A 15573-nucleotide genomic window follows, 5' to 3' on the forward strand; every position below is an offset into this window, starting at 1 on the left:
TTTAGGTTTGTACTTTTATGCTCACCAACACACGCAAGCCATTCTTGATCTTTGTCTTCTATGTCTTTAGAGGCTTCTGATTGTATGTTGATTGAAGCATGTTGTAGAAGGATCACAACTTGAGTCTTTTTAATAGAAGTCTTTGAGTCTTCAGAACTTGTTCAGCATAACCTTGTCTTCAGAGTCTTCAACACTTGGTCTTCAGAACCTGCTCTACTAAACCTTGTGTTCAGCATCCAAAGCTTTAGAAGGCCTCCAAAGCTTCCTTGCAAAAGTCATGATCAGAAGCTCTTGTACTAACGTTCCTTAGCACTGTTGCAGAAGAAGCATTCCAAAATCTTGACTTCCTTTGTAACACATCATAGGTAAGGGTGGCAAAACGGGCCGCCCGCCCTGCCCGTCGTTTAACATCCGTAATTTTCCTTAAATTAATTTAATTAGAATTTAAATTATTTTATTGGAATTATTTGGCATTTCTCTGAAAATTATGGAAAATAATAGAATTGGGCCGAGGTAGTGTTTAGTAAAAGGAGGGGTGTTAGTCATGAGGCCTTTTTTACTAAAATTATGTTGTTTTCATAGAAAGAAGGAAAAGAGGAAAATTGGAAATAGAACAGAAAAGAGCAAAAGAGGAGAAGAGAGCAAGAACGTGAAAGTGCAGAAGCAGAGAAAGAGGAAGAATTCAAGAATTTGGCTAAGGTAAGGGGGGACTTATCTAATTAGCATCTATTATCGGGTTAGGGGTTAGTAACATATAATAGATGTGGGATTCGTAATCAATTGAGTCATATGATAGGTTTAGGGATTGAGTCAATTGGGTGATGTGTGATCCCTTTGTTGAATCTATGATGTGTGTTGTTATGGTCTTAATTGATGCTTAGTTAGTGTATTCTGATGTGCATTTTGTGTGGTACTAGTCAGAGACCCGTGCTGTCGCCCGGGTGTATTATTTGTGATGTAATATTTTTTGAACGATACGAAAAATATGAACTAAAGAAGTTTGATCAAATTGCATATATAAAATAGAAATTAACCATTTAAATTTTTTTTTTTACTAATAAGATATTAGTAGTATGAAAAATGATCCACAAAAAAAGTTTAAGATAGGTCAACACGGGTAAGTTCATTTGTTGGTGATATATAATTGTTATTATAAAATCACTAATAATTAGAAATATTTAAAAATAAATATGTAACAAATCAACAACGTGATAAATTCAATATATTTAATAACATTAACTATTTACAAATATTTTGATGATTAAATAAAAAAGATATTGTGGCGATAATGACCCGTGATCGAATTGATGATGAAATTCTCTTTAGCAGTATATATTTTAGTTAGTTTTAGATGCATTACTTGAAAAATTATGTATTTTTTGTGCTATCAAAAAAGTTGAAGCACTTTGTACGGGTAAATTTACTCGATACAATAAAATATATGTATTATTTGATTAAAATAAAATAAATATTGAATTCATAATGACCCGTAAAATAAAAAGTTAATTGTTTGTATGACTATTGAGTTTTATTTAATTTAATTTAATAAGATAAAATAAAATTTTAATATTATTAAAATTAAAAAAAAAATTAATTTTTTAGTGATATTTAACTAATAGAATTGATATGATTAGATAAAAATTAAATAAATTAAAAATATATGTTTTTGATTAGTGCTAAATTACACACAAATGCAGGAGTATTTATTTCAAGGTTGTTAGTTCATAATAGATGATAAAATGTATAAACAATAAAAATTTTAAAATAATTTTGACAAAAATCAAGATATATTTTATTAATCATATTATCATTTAATTAAAAAACACAATAAACCTTTGAATTTATTACGATATATTGTTTTTATTTTTATACTAAAACATTTAATTATAACAATGAATGAGGAGTTATTTGTTTTAATTTTGGTGGTTTATGACACATTAAATTTATACAAAACCAAGATGATAAAATTGTGTGATAAAAAACTGAGATGTGAATTTCCATTAAAAAAGGCAAAGCATGATTAAATATTTGACAAATTAACTAAATTATTTAAATAATTTACACAAAGTAAGAACTTTAAAAAAAATTATTTTACTAAGATATTGTTTTTATACATTACAGAATTCATATCATGACAAATAATAGAAAAAGAATAATATTGAAATGATAGTGAGATAGTTAAAGTTAGAACTAATTTATTATAGAATTAAATTTCAAAATATTTATTGAATTTATTATAGAATTAATTTGCAAAAAAGCATATAATAACTTTTTTAATAAAAATGGAAAAACCTAAAGAGGGATGCTATATGGTGCGAACAATATTCTCACGAAATTTCACGAAAGTAGTTTTATTGCACTTGTATGCTCTTTACTTTTAAATGGATAATTGTAAGATAACAATTTATTTTCAAATGAAAAATTTGAAGAGATAAAAATGTTACAAATAAAATTATAAAAATTATAAATCAAAGTTGTATTTGACGATGACATGACTGTTGCTGATTCAAAAATTGTCTTCGTGCCTCTTAATATATTAGTAGAAACCATTCGCATCCATTTTACGAAAATAAACTCGAACTATTTATCATTTTCCAAACCTAAAAATTCAAATAACTCGTAATCACTAATAGTTCATAGCACTTCATACTAAAAAGTCAAAAGAACAAATCAAAACAGATGTAAACTTTCAGCATCTAAATAAAAGTGAAAGTGAGGAGAGGTTTTACAGTAAATTTTTACACTGAAAGAGTAAATAGTTAAAATTATATGCAGAACCTATCAAAGGTACCATCTAGTGTTTTTAAACTATGAAACTCACACTTCGGATCCATAACTTCTAGTAGAACTGATCTGCAAGAACTGATCTAAAACTTTTGAAATACATCATGTTTTAAGCTATGAAATTCACACTCCTAGTCTAGAACTTCTAGTAAAACTGATCTGCAAGAAAATTATGTTTCAGGATACAATCAAAACTAATATAAGATTTAGAATATAGATATAAAGCAGTAAAATAGTAGATGAATATACCTTTTGAATGCATACAAGTGGGCATCCATTAGATCAGCTCTTATTTTTATTTCTATTTACCTGAAAAAAAATTTATAAAAAGTAAAAATCAATGAAATCAAAATGGGGAACATGCAAAAGTATTCTATTAAATTTTGTTTTACACTACTGATATGATTCATTTATTTCTAATAAAAAAGTAATCTTGTATGAGAACAATTTTCTTACTTCAAACCTAAACATACAAATAAGTTTCCATCTCTTGACAGACAGAAAAAGGACAATGAAATTGGCCCACCTGCATAATTTTGCAGCAAGACCGCCCTTCATTCAAACCAATCGTCTAATTAAATTATGCAGACAGAACAGACCCACAACGAAACTAACCGAAAAAGGATAGTGCATAAAAGTGATCTGGTTCAGCATCATTAAACCAAAGGCAAACCTGCACCGTAAATACAAAAAAGAACAACTCAACATAACTCCACACCAGAATCGCAGCATAAACCGAAGTGCACCAAACTGCAAATCTGATGCACCCAGCAAGAAAACCATGCACCATCACACCATAAACTCCCTGCATAATTTAAAAACCAACCCAATTTCGGCTCAACAAATATCACCACACCAGAACTCCTACTGCTATCACAACAAAAATTGCTAACAGAGAAAATCTAACAGAAAATTAGAAAAAAGCATAACCATTATAACAGAATTAGAAAAGAGCTTAACAGAATCAGAATTTAACTAACCTCACTTTCGATTTGATCTCAGCCCTTCAATCTCCAACAAACTCTAACTTGATTCCATTTAGCATATTGTTACTTGCTTTGTCACAACTTTCATATATTCGAGTTCCTGCGCATGATTAGAATCCTGAGATACAAGAAAATAACAATAGGTAAGTCATGAAGGTGTGTAGTACTGATCCATGCACAATCTCACTTCTTATTATATGCATAGTAGAAGCCATTAATTATAGCCATAAGATCCAACGGGTCTGCAATCGCCGCAAACATCCTAGTTATTTCAAATTGGAATTTTTGCAATCAGCTTCGCAATCCAGTTGACCATCCATTGAGGGAGAAAAATGGTGTTTCCGCAAACATCCATTGATCTGCAATACAAAGTGAATATCATGAAGAATAAAAATGCAGTATGCTGCTTAATCTCTCTGCATAAAAGACAATGACTTCATCTTGGAGCTGCAAGGCAATGTTAGAGAAAGTGAACTCCTTTTTGGTATTTGTTTCAATAATTGGCCCCACGTCAACTCCTTTAGTTTATGTATGTATTTATGAAGCTCACCAGCTTTGCATTCACTGAAGCCCTGTCACCAACCACATGTATAGCTAATATGGCAGCAGTTTTATCACTTGATGAGGCTTTAGCAGCTGCTGCACTTCTTCCATGTACTAAGAAAGTTGCAACATCTACAATACTGAGGGGCTGCATCAGGATTTGATTTGGAATCGTCTTTAATTTGATTAAGTGCTTTTTCAAACTGCAATAAAATCAAATTAATGGTAAATTCATAACAGTAAATATTTGATTATGAAAAAGAATAGGAATTGAATGTTTTCTAAAACCATGATGGAAAGAACAAACATTGATAGTGTTGATGAAAATATGAAAATCCACCTGTTGCTGAAAACATAAAATACACTTACCTTCTGGATCTTATTAGTTTGTTGAAAACCTCTTGTAGAACTTAGTAATTCTGGATTTTGCATCAAAGTTAACCTATAATAAACCTCATAGCATAAAAGTTAACCTAAAACAAAAAACCCAAAATAGAGATCACCAACTTAATGTCTAGCAATTATATAACACAACCAACAGAAAATCATGGTTCATGTAACACTTGAAGGCTCACCAGTAAGTGTAACATTTGCACTGTCAGATTATAGATCAAAAGGGAAGAAACTGGATTATAAAAAAAACATCTAGTGGGTATATAATACAGTATTGGTGAAATTTGAGTCAAGAAATTTACTCCAATATAAGATTCAAAACCTATTGATAGAACACAATCAAAATAAAGTTAGAGAAAATTCATTCAAATCAAAAGAACATAAAAAGGGAAGACTGGAAAATGCTAGAGACAGAGAAAATAAATTTTCTTCGATTCTTCCCTGTGCTCCATCACTTTGATCTTCCAACTCATGCTCTTGTTCTATGTCTTTGATCTCTAAGTGGTGTACCTTCATCATTTTCTTTTTAGAAACCCTAATTTTTTCGAATCAAATTACATGTCAGTGGTATGAACATCTAGCACAGAAAAATGCATAAGAAGATCGAAATAACAATAAAAGAGAGAAAAACATACCTTTTTGAGAGTGGCAGAGGAATGAGAAACGAAGATGGAAGGAGAAAGGGGACGACGATGTTGTAGGGTTTGAGAAGAATAGAAGATCGAAAACGGGAGAGAGAAGAGAGAAAGGGATGTAGAATTTGAACTGATTGAATGGAAGTACAAAACTTTTTGAGTTTGTCCAATGAGAAGCACACAAATGGCATTGAGCAATATTTATTTTGTTAATTACTTAGATAGCCTTTTGTTAGTGTAAAAAATATTTGAAGGAAGGGTATATTAGTAAGATTGGGCAACATTATAGTATTTGGTAGATAGTTGATGTGTGATCTATTTCCTGAAATTCGTGCTGGTATGATTTGAGGGCAATTGGGATGTGTAGAATGTTGTTTTCTGCGATTTGGGATTCTCAAATTTACCGGTTGGCGCCGCATCCCATGGTTGGCGCCGCGAACGGTTGGGCAGAAAGCCAGGAAGTCTTGACACGCTCAGTTCGCGTCGCGTCCCAGTGTTGGCGCCGCGAAGGCGTACTTTTTCCTCGTTTCGCGCCGCGAGCATATGTTTGCGCCGCGAACTGCTTGGCAGAGAGCCATTGATTTTTGAGACGCTCAGTTCGCGCCGCGAACCAAGTTGGCGCCGCGTGCTGTTAGTGATTGGAACATTTTAAAAAGTTTAAAGATGCATAACTTTTTAACCGTTGGTCCGTTTGATGTGCCGTTTCGAGCTAAACGAACCTTATAAAATAATCTATTTGATGATTAATGATGTGATTGTGATTGAATGATGCATATACATATAAACATGCTTGATGATGATGGTAAGTATGATGAAATGAGTATTTTGATAATGTTACTCATTAGACTTGACGATGGTATAAGTATGTTCATGTATGTTGCATTCATTCATATTCATTGATGATGTTGTATCCATGATTATGTGTTGGATCAGTGAAGGGCATGATTCCCATTGTGTGGAATCTGTGCTGGCAGGGCCGTATCTTGATGATGTTGGATCGGTCATGGGTTATTCCCATTTGATGATGTTGGTACCACATGCATAGTGTCAGTTCATACATATGCATATTTTTATAACATGATTGGATGTATTCCGGTGTTGTAAATATTGATGATGTGTTGGTTGATTGTTTGTGATGATGAAGCTTGTCTGAATGTCTGTTTATGAAACAATTGGGTGAACGATGCAACTATGATGTGTTATTGCTTTATAACCTTATAACATTTGTTAATTATGATGAGACTCACCCTTACATGTTGTCATTTTCAGATTGAGGATAGCGGCTGTTCGACTCGGTGAGGATTAGCTCATGAGTCAGTTATTTAGTTAGCGTCAGGTGTCATGCTCTGATATTTGTAACACTGGGGACGCGATGCTTAGAGTTTATGTTTTATAACTCTAGTCATGTTTGATGTTTTGAAGGATAAGTTTTAAAGATGTTGAACTTAGTCCGTTGATTTAATTTCCGCTGTGTTAACATGAAAAGTCTTAATCGATGATGATTGCCTCAGTGAATGCATGACATGACTGAATGATGTTTATTTTATTATGAATTTTGGCACCCTTATTTTCATGTACTCTGAATGAATTTAATTAAATTGCCGCGGGGTTAGTAAGGGGTGTTACACGTCGCCCGCCCCGCCTTAAGCCCGCCAAAAAACGAGCCGGGTGTGCATGCCCGTCAAATGAAATGGGCATAAAAATTATGCCCGCCCCGCCAAAATGGCGAGTTTGCGGGCGGCGGGCTTGCCCGCCTATTTTTATTTATATTTTTTCATTTTTTTAATAGATTAATAAGTTTTTTTTACCTTTTAATTAAATTTTTCACTTATTTTTTAAAACAATTATTTATAAAAGCAACATTTTAACAAATTTTACTTAAAAAATATTACATATATTTACAAATAAATATATAAAATAAAGGGTTAATACCACTTTATCCCCTGCCATATAGGCGTGTTTTGCTTTATTCCCCTCTAAAAAAAACTTATTAGACAGACCTTGCCAAATAAAGATTCAAAAAATTTGACCCTGGATCAAAATTCCAAGAGAATCTGCATACGTGGCATGCACATGTGGCATTTTTTTTTATTTTTAATTTCCATGTGGAATTTTGTTTTTTTTTCAAATTTTTTTTATTATTATTTTTTATTTTTTTAATTTTTATTTTTAATTTTTTCCAATTTTTTTTAATTATTTTTTCCAAAATTTTTTTATTGTTTTTTTATTAGTTTTAAAATTTATTTTTATTATATATAAATCCGTAGGTAAATCCGCAAGTATTGACAAATCCGCAGGTATTTTTAAATCCGCAGGTATTATCAAATTCGCAGGTAAATCCGCAGGTATTTTTAAAGGTAAATCCGCAGGTAATTTTAAATCCGTAGGTAAATCCGCAAGTAAATCCGTAGGTAAATCCGTAGGTATTGTCAAATCCGTAGGTAAATCCGCAGGTATTTTTAAATTCGTAGGTAAATCCGCAGGTATTGTCAAATTCGCAAGTATTTTTAAAGGTAAATCCCCAGGTATTTTTAAATCCGTAGGTAAATCCGCAGGTATTGTCAAATCCGTAGGTAAATCCGCTGGTATTTTTAAATCCATAGGTATTGTCAAATTCGTAGGTAAATCCGCAGGTATTATCAAATTTGTAGGTAAATCCGCAAGTATTGTCAAATATTTTTTAAAAACGTAAAAAAAAAATTTAAAAAAAATTAAAAAAACAAAAAAAAAAATTTAAAAATTTTAAAAAAAAAATTTAAAAAAATCAAAAAAAATAATTTCCATGTGGCAGTGTTGACTGTGCCACATCGCTTATGTGTTGTACAGTCAGCACTACCAAAAATGCCACATAGGCAAGATTCTAAGAATCTTGGCCAAAAAAATTGATCAGGGTCAAATTTGATGGAATCTTTATTTGGCAAGGTTTGTCCAATAAGTTTTTTTTTAGAGGGGGGTAAAGCAAAACACGCCTATATGGCAGAGGGTAAAGTGGTATTAACCCTAAAATAAACCATCAAGAATTGGAATTACTAAAATTAACTAAAAAATAGGGAATTTTGGAGGAGGGGCGGGCTTTGGCGGGTGGCGGACATTAGCGGGGCGGGCTAAGGTGGGCAGCGGGATTTGGCGGGGCGGGCTTTGGCGAGCGGCGGGCCTAAAATCCCAACCCAACCCTCCATTTTTAGGCGGGTGCGCGGGCCGACCCGGCGGGCCACGGCCCGTTTTGTCACCCCTAATCATAGGTATTCTTCTAGAGTGTTTAGTTCATAATCTGATGACGTCATACACCTTCTTACCAGATTCAGAACCTATTTAGTAAAAGCTACACACTAGACACAAACCCTTAGATTATACAATTATTCTCTAAGATGCCATGTAAAGTTATCATCAATACTCAAGGCCAGATGCAGAACCAATCTTGTTCTTACAACCTATTAAAACCTAAACTATACCCCCTCCATTTCTTTTTAAATGTCGTTTTAGCAAAAAGCTCTTCAACCAAGATAGTGAATCGTTAGAGTTATTTTTCCTATTATACCCTTATTTATTTTCTCTTTCCAAATAAATTTAATCATACACTCTCTATAACTAATTGAGAAAATAATTAATTTTATGGAAAGTGTGAAGTGGAGTTATTGAGAAAGTAAGGGTATAATTGATAAATTATAACAATAAACTATAAAAACGACACTTAAATGAAAACAAAATATTTCTTCTAAAGCGACACTTAAAAAGGAACAAAGGGAGTACTAGATAAAAAGACTTTGAAACATAAACGAAATCGCTACATAAGTTTGGAGAAGACAAACCTGTAAGGTTGCGATAGGTTTGAAGAAGACGAAATTGTTGCATAAGTTTGGGGTATAAATATGGGTGAGACGAGTGACATTGATGTTAGGGTTTTGATTTGAGAGAGAAGAGTGAAATAGATGTTAGTGTTTTCTTTTGAGAGAAACGACAATTATATATGTACTAAGCGAGAGATAATTTCGCTTATATATGAATAAGTATCACCTTTAACCACGGTTGGTAAGACAGACCATGATGAAATGATTGAACTTTACACCACGATTGATTAAAAGAACCGTGGTGATGAAATTATTGGAACTAGGATTCAAACCCTGTTACTCCTGGTACATTTCACTACGGTTTTTAACTTTGACCGTAGTGAAATATCTTTTAGTAAATACCATAAAAAAAGGCGCCCAAAATGACTTATTACCACAATTAACATGAAGGTCGTCGTAGTATCGTGTTACGAAAAATCTATTTTGTAGTAGTGACAATGTTTAAAACAGACTAGCAAACATATAAATTCAAAAATTCAAGCAATCGTATTTCTAGAGGTCCACCATCACCTTCCAAGATTATAATTCACAAGTTTCACACTAGAAAGGGCCCTTCTCAATTGACTCTTTCCAACTCTAGACAAACATCGACTCAAATTTTTAACATTAAACTGTCCAAGCCGTGTAAAATAAACTAATAAACATAGAAATTCCAAAAATTAAATAATCAAACACCCAAGGATCCACCGCCACCTTTCCATATCGCAATTCACAAGTATCATACTAGAAAAAAGTTCTTTTTAATAACTCTTTCCAACCCTGAACGAACACTGACTCCAATTTTCAACATCATACTAGAGTAGATCGAACAATAGAGGATTTGTGGTTAGATATCATGAAATCTGGTTTGCTAGGTTAAGAGCTTCGATTCGGTGAATCGAAAGATGAGTATTAAATATTGGAAAGTGCTAGAATCATATTTCGTTTCCCACAAACGTCTTATGTGTTCCGTCAGGGGAACTAAAATTGGTCGAATTTAGAGGTTGTGAGATGTAACAATGGACTTGTGCTTCCGATGCAATGAGAGATGGGCTGACTAGCAAGGTTAATACTTCAATGCTCAAGTCAGTATGTGGGGACAATGATGATAATTTAATTTTTTTTATAATTTCTTCTAAATATAAATTTTGATTTTTTTATTAAAAAACTAGAGGATTGATACTTTCTTTTTATATTTTTTAAATAATTTTTAAATAAAAAAACATAATTTTAATGATATGTGATCGTGATAATTTATTTCATAAGATATTGTAAATCTATTAGCATTGTATTTGAGAAAAATATGAATTAAAAAATATTTATTCTTTTGTTAACTTATAATATTTACTTAATTATGTATGTCAATTTAGTGTTAAATTTTAGCTTTGTAACTTCAAAACGTGTTGTGCAAATTTCACCTTGAAGAATTCTAAAATAGTCATAAATTTTATTATTATTATTATTATTAATTATAATTTTTACTTTATTTATTTTTTTTAAAAAAAAAACTAGAGTTTCATGTAAATACTCGATCTAGCTCGAATAAATATGAATATGAAATCGATTAATGATCTTTAATTAATCAAAATTTTAGATCAATTCAAGTCTTTAATTTATTTTCAATTAAATTAATTTTTTTACAAAAAATATTAAATTTAAAGATAATGCAATTTTATAATAAAATAATTTCATAATATATATTTATTTTTTAAATATAATAAATTTCAAATATGATAAATATATTAATAATTTATTTTAATATATTTTGTATGCATTTAAACATATCAAAAATATTTTTTTGTAAATTTATTATAAAATAATAAAACGTTGGCATTTCATAATATAATGATTATGGCAAGCAAGTGAAAAGAGATATAAATTTGGGAAGAGTGAACATTCAACTAAATTGAAAAAAATAATACTGTATGCATTCAATATATTTAAGTAAATTTGTAATTATAAAATAGTAGACAAATGGACCTCTTAGTTTTTGATAATTAAGTTGGGCATTTTTAAATGGGTAGATAAAAATTTATCTATGACTAAGACCATCTCCAATGGTAGTTTCTTCTATTGAGTTCTCCACCTATACCATTAATTTAATAATTAAATATTTAAAAAAATTGTCAAGTTATGAGGTAAAGTACTACAACTAAAAGATTGTAGTACCCAATCAAATCAAGTTATGAGGTAAAGTAGTGAGACTCATATCAAATTTTTATTAAAGTTAAAATTAAATAAATTCTTCTAATATGATGTGGCTTAGTGGGTTCCATAAATAACTCAAATGTAAGTTGCACCATTAGAGATGATGGAAGTGACTTTGCTATAATTTAAATGGTCCATACATATACCTTATTTGCTTTGTTATTACTATCATTTATAGGTTCTTACTTTGTTATTGGCAAATTCAACTAATAACTAAAAATTGGATTATGAATCATTCTTATACCTAAATTAATAATTTTTTATTTTATTTTTAATCATTAATTTTTGTGTTTTTCTTTTTTCTTTTTTTATTTAAGCATTAAATGAGAGTTTAATTCAGCTAGATGTCCTTTAAAATTTTACCATTAGCGAATGGCTCGGTGGTTTTGCCAAATTCTTTGGAGAGTGTAATTGTTTTATGGCAGAACTTTTACACATCAGCATTTACTAACAACCAATTAAAACCTAACCTATTTTAAATAAATTTGGATAAAATTATGGAAGTGACTTTGCTATAATTTAAATGCTTCATACATATACCTTATTTGCTTTGTTATTACTATCATTTATAGGTTATTACTTGTTATTGGCAAATTCAACTAATAACTAAAAATTGGATTATGAATCATTCTTATACCTAAATTAATAATTTTCTATTTTATTTTTAATCATTAATTTTGTGTTTTTCTTTTTTCTTTTTTTATCTAAGCATTAAATGAGAGTTTAATTCAGCTAGATGTCCTTTAAAATTTTACCATTAGCGAATGGCCTGGTGGTTTTGCCAAATTCCTTAGAGAGTGTAATTGTTTTATGGCAGAACTTTGGGGTCTTTTCGAAGGTATCAAGCTGCTCCGTCGTTTGGGTTTTCGAAAAGTAGAAATTCATGTGGATTCCATGCAGGTGGTTCAGGCTATTGAGAGAGGGAGTTCCAACTTTCGGGAAAGTTTGACGATCATTAGTCAAATACAGATTTTATTGCAAAACTTTGAGGATGTCAGTTTATGCCACTCCTACAGGGAGGCGAACAGATGTGCACACTTGCTTGCAAATATGGGTTGTAGTATCGGGCCATTTTTTTTACCTTTTTCTCTTCGGCTCCAGATAACTTATTGAGTCTGTTAGATGACAACAGTAAGGGTCTTCCGACCGCCAGACTTGTGTCTGTGTAGTTGTTTTTTTGTTTCTTGGGCTTCTGGCCCTCTTTTTCCCAAAAAAAAAGGTGTGGTTCAGCTAATAAAAATGTGCATAGAGAAGGTCGCTGCTAGACCAAAGTTGAAGGTAACTTGTAATACAAGTTTAAACAAATTAAAAAGTTGTTGCACATCTTGGTTATTTTCAATATGTCAATTATGATGTTAAAATTCATCTCTCATATCTGTTGATAATCAGCTTGGAATATGTGGAGAGTATGGTGGGGAGCCTTCTTTTGTTGCATTCTTTGCTAAAATTGGTCTTGACCGTGTCTCGTGTTCTCCTTTTAGGTTCGATTTTTGGTTCAAAATTTTATGAAATTAGATATTTTTATTTTACAATCCCAAACTGAATAATTGTGTTTTTTTTGTGTGCAGAATTCCAATTGCTAGACTTGCAGCAGCTCAGGTTGCAGCATAAGGAGACTGTTGGTTGGCGGAGAGGCTCTTTGATATAGTTCTAGATTTGTTAGAGTTGGTTTAAGGTAGTTATAAGGAAGTTACGAAGGCAGTTATGATTAGGTGGAAGCTGGTTATGTTAGTTACTTTGGAATTACTCTATAAAATGCATTCTAGACAATGAAATTTCATTCTATCAATTTCAAAATCAATATTTCTCTCATTTATTGGGTTGTCTTTTTTTACATCAATTTCTTTTGATTAGCCAAAGTGATTACAACGGGTATCACTATTTTCTACACCATCAGATAATGATATTATCAAACACACTAACAAGAATTTGATAATGGAGAGAAGAGAGAATATGTTTGAAAGAGAGAGCCACTTTATTAAACCCTCCTGTATTTGAATACCACCTCCTGTATTCGAATACCATATATTTTGAATTACAAGTTTTACAACACACCCCCTCAAACGCAATGATGATGCAAATGTACTCAACTTCACTTGATGATAGGGCTACATCCGGTTCATTCTTTGAGCACCAAGAGATTGGTGTTTCTCCAAGTAATTTGCAGCTTCTTCCCTTGTAGGATCCTCCTTGTTGTAGCTAAGTGAGACAATTTTGGTTTCTCCATAAACCTATCCACTATTCCCAAACTATATGTTAAATATATCCTTGTATTTCACAAGTATCTCAGTGATTCAATGAGCCTCCTAAATTTTGTTGGAGCAACCCCTTTCTCATTTTTATTTTTTTATATTTGCAGCTTTTTTTCCAGATGGGGTGTTGTGACAGGATTATAATGTTCCATTTCAAACATCTTTAGAATTTCAAATTCATACCTCCTTTGATGCAAAAACCATCATTTTCTTGTCTTCTAAAATTCAATACCAAGGAAATATGATTCATCCCAAACGCCATCATTAGGCTCCTCGTCAATTATCCAATGTAGTCATCATTACTTCCTGTGATGAATTGGTCATCAACATACAATATAGGATAATCACTGATTTGTTTGTATCTTTCTTTACATACATTCCATGTTCAAATACACACTTGTTGAATTCTAACTCCTTTAAAAATTAATCAATACTCTTGTTTCAGACCATACAATACTTTCTTTACCTGATTTTTAAGGAGTGTTATTAGAAAAATATTATTATCTTATATTATTTACTATAACTTTAAAATAAAAAATCAATATTTATTCTTTTTTTAATACAATATTTTTTATTGTACGTCAATTTCTTTAGCTATTTCACTAAGTTTTATTAATAAAAATATTTTAATAAAATAATAATTATTTTATCACTGAAACTCATTAAATTTTTATTTATTTAAAAATTGTGAAAAATCCACATATAATGCTTAAAATGACACGAAGAAAGTAAATTCTTCTGACATTCTATCGTATAAAAAACAGACACAATGTAATATCATGAGTGTAAAATAAATTTGTGTTTAACAAAATTATGAATATGAAACAAAATCGGCTTAGAGAACTATCAATATAAGAAATTAAAAAAAAAGAGTTAAAGGTAATTGCTTTATTAGTCTAAATAAATATTAGCACCTCATCATTTGAAAATTTAATTAATAATTAAACTCGGTCACTTTTAATAATGGTTTATGTTATTTTCACCCGAGAATGTTTGTTTCAAGGATTAAAAATATATTTTTAAGAATGTGATAATAATGTAATAATTTTGTGTTTGTTTTCAAGTTTTTAAAAATTGTTTTCATGTATTTTTTATTTTCAAAAATGTTGTTACACAATTTTATTCACGTGTTTAGAGGGTAAGAATGTGTTTTTTCATGAAAATAAAGTTCAACTAATCACAATCTCTCACTACTATTCCCATTTATTTTTATTTTTATTTTATAATTTTAAATTTAAATAAATTTATAAACATTCTTGAAAATATAACTTTTTGCCAAACACATGAATAAAAGTATTATCCCTAAAAAAATCCTAGAAATATGATTATAAGGAATATAATTTCGTAACTTAAAACAAACACACTCTAAATAAAAATATTATTGAAAGCACAATATTGAAAAATAAAGAATTCATTCTATATTAAATTTAATTGAAATGTATAAAAGGGTCCATATAAACTAATATACAAAAGTCTAAAAAACGTTTCTAAAATAAAGAAAAACAAATAACAAACTAAATAATAATTAACACTAATAGGCTCCCTCAAGTTGGACCGCTGATGTCAAGTAGGTCAAGCTTGGACACGAACTAGTGGAAAGGTGTAGGATTAAGAGGCATTTTGAAAATGTCAGCTAGTTGTTATGATGAACAATATATAGAGGGAGTGGAAAAACTTGTGCAATAATTATTCTCTGGCATAATGGTAGTCTAATTCAATGTGTTTTATCCTCTCATGGAATGAGGAGTTGGTAGAAATATGTCTTGCAAACTAACTATAACAATACAACAGAGGTGAGACCGAAAGGTGTACTTTAAAGTCTACAATTAGGAAAGACAACCATTTCATTTAACAAATAGTTGATCTCATACTCATATACCATACATTAGATGATATTCTAGATATTGTTGCGTGTTTCCTGGATTTCCATGAGATTAGTTAGCTG

The 15573-nt window shown here is 30.8% G+C and overlaps 1 long non-coding RNA gene across 2 annotated transcripts; it reads right to left on the minus strand.

Annotated features, from left to right (window-relative positions):
* Positions 1 to 2685: 2685 nt before the first annotated feature.
* LOC131603330 (uncharacterized) lies at positions 2686 to 5624 on the minus strand. Of its 2 annotated transcripts, none has more exons than XR_009284306.1 (7): positions 5342 to 5624; positions 4683 to 5241; positions 4321 to 4516; positions 3958 to 4129; positions 3765 to 3870; positions 3034 to 3457; positions 2686 to 2943 (listed from the first exon to the last, which is right to left on the minus strand). It is a non-coding gene; the product is annotated as an uncharacterized LOC131603330 (long non-coding RNA). The 2 variants fall into 2 exon arrangements; XR_009284305.1 differs by having other exon boundaries at positions 3034 to 3589.
* Between the last annotated feature and the right edge of the window lie 9949 nt (positions 5625 to 15573).

This window comes from Vicia villosa, linkage group LG1 (genome assembly GCF_029867415.1).
Source record: "Vicia villosa cultivar HV-30 ecotype Madison, WI linkage group LG1, Vvil1.0, whole genome shotgun sequence".
Lineage (NCBI taxonomy): Eukaryota > Viridiplantae > Streptophyta > Magnoliopsida > Fabales > Fabaceae > Vicia > Vicia villosa.